We start from the raw sequence: 5,214 nt of genomic DNA on the forward strand, positions 1-5,214 counted from the left end.
GTTAGCAACAATCCTTACGGGAGCGACCACTTCCTAATACTGCAAAGAACACCTAAAGAAAACGAATATCCACCACAGGCTCCTAAGTGGAAGATTGATACAGCCAACTGGGAGAGATTCCGAACTCTCACTAGTATCTCATGGGATGACATGTCTTCTTTAGGAATTAATGCTGCTGTGCAGTATTTTACAGCCTTCATTATAGATGCCACATCTAAATGCATATCTGAAGTAAGTGGCTTGGCATGCAGACGGCGTGTCCCGTGGTGGAACGACAAATGTAGGATCGCTCGTAAGAAACAGAACAAAGCGTGGCGGTCGCTACGCACTTCTCCCACTGCAGAGAATCTTATTAACTTTAAAAAAGCAAAATCCCAAGGGAGGAGAACCCGCCAACAGGCCAGAAGAGAAAGTTGGCTGAAGTTTTTATCGAGTATCAACTCGTATACAGATGAGGCCAAAGTCTGGAACAGAGTTAATAACATAAGAGGGCGACAAACATATTCACTCCCTCTGGTAAATACACAGGGCGTTACTCTGCAAGATCAAGCAGACTCACTTGGGGAGCAATTTGAGAGCGTGTCAAGTTCAAACCATTATTCGCAATCCTTTCTCAAATATAAACAAATAAAAGAATGTAAGCCACTCATAAGAAAATGTCGACAGAATGAACCGTACAACTGTCATTTTAGTATTGCCGAGTTGAGAGCTGCCTTGAGCGCATGCAAGAGCTCTGCACCAGGATCTGACAGAATCATGTATGAAATGATCAAAAACTTAAACAATCGCACCCAAGTTACACTACTCACAATTTTCAACACCATTTGGGCTGCAGGATACCTTCCAACTGCATGGAAAGAAGCTATTGTGGTCCCTGTTTTGAAGCAAGGCAAAGACCCTTCCTCAGTGGCAAGTTACCGCCCGATAGGCCTCACAAGTTGCCTTTGTAAGGTATTTGAAAAAAAAATAATTAATCGGTGGCTCATTCATTTCCTTGAACTGAGCAAAATAATTGATTCCTATCAGTGTGGCTTCAGAGAAGGGTGCTCCACAACTGATCATCTTGTACGTATTGAAGGAAATATCTGTGACGCATTTGTACACAAACAGTTTTTCTTATCCATATTCCTCGATATGGATAATGCGTATGACACAACGTGGCGTTACGGAATCCTAAGAGACTTGTCAGAAATGTGCCTTTATGGCAATATGCTAAACCAAATAGAAAGCTATTTGTCCAATCGTACCTTGAGGGTAAAAGTCGGCAATGTACTGTCACGTCCTTTTACGCAAGAAACTGGTGTACCTCAAGGAGGCGTGCTCAGCTGCACGCTCTTTATCGTGAAGATGAACACGCTTCGTGCTTCATTACCACCGGCCATCTTTTATTCTGTCTACGTGGACCACATTCAAATAGCTTTCAAATCCTGTAACCTCGCAGTGTGCGAGAGACAGGTACAGCATGGCTTGAACGAAGTGGCAATGTGGGCAAAGAAAAGTGGATTTAAAATCAATCCTAACAAAAGCTCTTGTGTTATTTTTACAAGAGAGGCCTGGTCCCGGATCCTTGTTTCGAACCGTGTGGACAACAAATAGGTATCAACAAAGAACACAAATTCCTAGGTAATATACTTCACTACAGACTCACTTTCATTCCACACATCAAATATCTGAAATAAAAATATCTTAAAACAATAAACATAATGAAACTTTCATCCCATATTACATGGGGTAGCGACTGGAAGTGTCTAATGAATCTCTACAAGAGCCTAATTTGGTCACGATTGGATTATGGTGCCGTAGTATATAACTCTGCCGCCCCGAGCGCACTAAGGATGCTGGATCCTGTTCACCATCTAGGTATCCGCTTAACCACTGGCGCTTTCGGAACAAGCCCTATCGAATGAGTCGTCGCTCCACCTACAGAAATCAAACATCAGCTTTACATATTTCTTTATAGTGCACTCTAATGTTGAACATCCGTGTTTTAATACCCTTACCTATATGACGTGTGCTACACTTTTCCGCAATCGTCCCTCTATAAGACAGCCTTTCTCGCTGCGTGTGAAAGAGCTTAGCGTCAAAATGCATGTCCCACTCCTCGAGCATCGCTTAATGCGCCTAACCAAGCTATTACCTCCTTGGGACTGGCAGGTGACAGAATGTGACGTATCCTTTCTAAAAGTTTCGAAGCATGCTCTAGAGGTCGAAATCCGAATGCATTTCCTAGAACTTCAGTACAAGCACTCGTGCACAGAGTTCTACACAGACGCTTCCAAGTCACATGCCGGGATGTCCTATGCAGCCATCGGTCCATCCTTCTCGGAATCCGATGTAGAAACAAGTATCTTTACGGCAGATGCCTACGCATTATTGTCGGCTGTAAAGCATATAAGGAAATCAAAACTCCAAAAAGCCCTTATATATACGGAAGTGTGGTGAAGGCCTTAATGTCACTCTGCAAGCATAAAAATCCCGTACTTGCTGAGATCTATTCCGACCTGTGCAAAGCTTATCTAACCAGCATATCACTATATGCTGGGTACCTGGCCATAGAGGAATCGAAGGTAACGTTCTGGCAGACCAGATGGCCACGTCAATTGCATCCCCTGCTGTTAATACTACTGCTTCGGTGCCTCTCGCAGATCTGAAACCTTACATACGAAAGAAACTGCGAAACCACTGGCAACGCATGTGGGACGCAGAAATAAATAACAAACTGCACGTGATAAAGCCCCAGTTAGGTTCTTGGCCCTCCGCAACAAAATCGCGGCGAACAGATGTCCTATTCTGTTGTCTCAGAATAGGACACACATTTGCGACCCATCATTTTCTACTTACTGGAAGTGAACCTCCAACCTGTGGCAGATGTGGTGAGAGGCTGACCGTCCTCCACATGCTGCTGGAGTGTCGGGAAGCCGAAACGGAGAGAAATAAAAATTTTCCGCTTGCATACCGCTATTACATCCCTCTACATCCGGCTATGTTCCTTGGTAAGGAACCGCTTTTTAACACCGAGGCAGTCCTCCACTTCTTAAATGATGTCGTTCTGCATGTTATAAGCCCATTAACTTCGTAGAGCATTCTCGTTCCAGAGGATGCCACTGCGATAATTGTTTTGCGTCGCACATGCCTCCAGGCCCTTGTGTTTCAAGGGCTCTAAGGAGGCAGTAGTGCTCTAGCCAATCTTATAACCTGATATACACATCGTATCATGCTTTTGAAATGCATCTCACGTCACGTCATACACGTCACGTCATACGTCATCACCATAATCTTACTATACAGATTTCACGCACTTTAGAGCGACTATTTTTAAGGTCCCTTTACAGCCACGACACACCCAACTTCATAAAACTCATAATTACGCTGCGAACTCATTACCACGGACATGGCGCTCTTTGGCCATACTTGGCCCTTGCGCCATTAAACATCACACATTCATTCATTCATTCATTCATTCATTCATTCATTCATTCATTCATTCATTCATTCATTCATTCATTCATTCCATGCGCGTGGCTAGCCTGCCCGAGCGCCACCATCCGACTGGAACGGGAAGTCGTCTTCTGGATCTGCACATTTCCGATGTGTGTAGCCATCGTGGTCGAAGCTCGTTACGTTAGGAATCCTTTCAACGCGAGTCCGCAGTGCGGCATTCATTGATTACCCGCTGTGCACACTGCCGACGTTTCGTTCGACCCTCGGATGTTGTGTGATTCCCGTACAGATAAGTGCAAAAGGAAATGTGTTGCTCATGCCACTCAGTTCGAGAGAATACAGCCGCGCCCAGCTATCTAGTAGATTGTAGCACAGCAAAGGGATGAGACAGCGTGAACTAAAGCGTAAGTTGAGCGGTCGCATCGGAGCCTGGCGCATCGTAGGCGCCAAAATTGGAAGCAGTGGCGTCTACGTGAACATAAGAAACGTTTGAACGGCGAGCCACGGTGACGTTCATCAGGCGGAGTGCTGTGGGCACGCTATGCTCCTCCGTAGCTTTCTCAGTGCAAGGCATTCAAGAAGGAGCGGAAGCACCGCGTAGGGAATCACGGGCAATCTTTGATTGCCTATAACACCGCTTCTGCTGAGCACTTTGCAGTACTTTTCGCTGCAAAACACTTCTGAAATAGTCTATTTCAACTTGAAATGCATTTCTCGACATCGATAAAAAGTGTTTGGGGACCCCATAAAGAGCCATAGTATTGAACTTTTGCCCACGACCAAAATTGCTTTTAATAAATCATTTTTATCTGCTGCTGTTGGACTTTGCAACCGATTCCAGAGCTATGTCTATTAGAGTGATCTTGTTAAATTTAAGCACTTGCTGTCATGTTATTTCAACGTTTATTCCACCATCGCTGTGGTGTCACTTTGTTTAAAGTAACCTTATTGTAATGTTCCCTTCGCGCACTTAAGGAATTCTGCATTCGTTTTCACGTAAATGATTGTTGACAGATTGCCATATATAACTGCATTGGGATAACTCGATGTATAGTTTCCATTGTGTAAATTTGAGTTTTCGCTTCTCGTTTTGTTCGCACATTTAGAACATGTGTACCAAATTATTTTTCTGCTACTTATATCTTTGTACAGTTGTCGGCATAGTAATTACTGATCTCCTAGATCCTTCCTTGTGTAATACACCAAAAGCAGTCATTAAGGGTCAAGTTTTAATAATTGACAATAAACGGTGATTACATTTTCAGAATACATCGCGTTGTATTTTCACTGTAGCTTCCTGCTGTGGTGTAGGGATGACCTACCTTCGTGATCTTTTGCGGGATTATGAACGGCATGCAAGTGAAATTTACTGTTAGGATTATAATTATTTATTTTAATTCGTCTGTGCAATACTGTCGACCTAATTTGTATGCCCTTGCAGTAGTTGTGCATCAAAGAGTTCATACAACAGGCACCGGCGTAATACAGCAAAACAGTAACTGTGGATTACAAACAACGAACAATAATAAAAAATTACGCCTTGACACAACAATGAGCCCGTCGCTGACTTTGGAAACAAATTCTCCAAACAAATATTACAGCTCTTCCAAATTTGCAGTAGTACAACAACAAGGCAGGAAGAGGTAACGATGAACACCTTGCTAACCGCAGCAATGAATGCCGCAAACTAATTATAAAAGCTCTTACGGTATTGTGTGAAATGAATAACTGCTGCGAAGAACAACGTTGTCGTAGTCGACGTCGTCTTTTGCT

This window comes from Dermacentor andersoni, chromosome 6 (assembly GCF_023375885.2).
Source record: "Dermacentor andersoni chromosome 6, qqDerAnde1_hic_scaffold, whole genome shotgun sequence".
NCBI lineage: Eukaryota > Metazoa > Arthropoda > Arachnida > Ixodida > Ixodidae > Dermacentor > Dermacentor andersoni.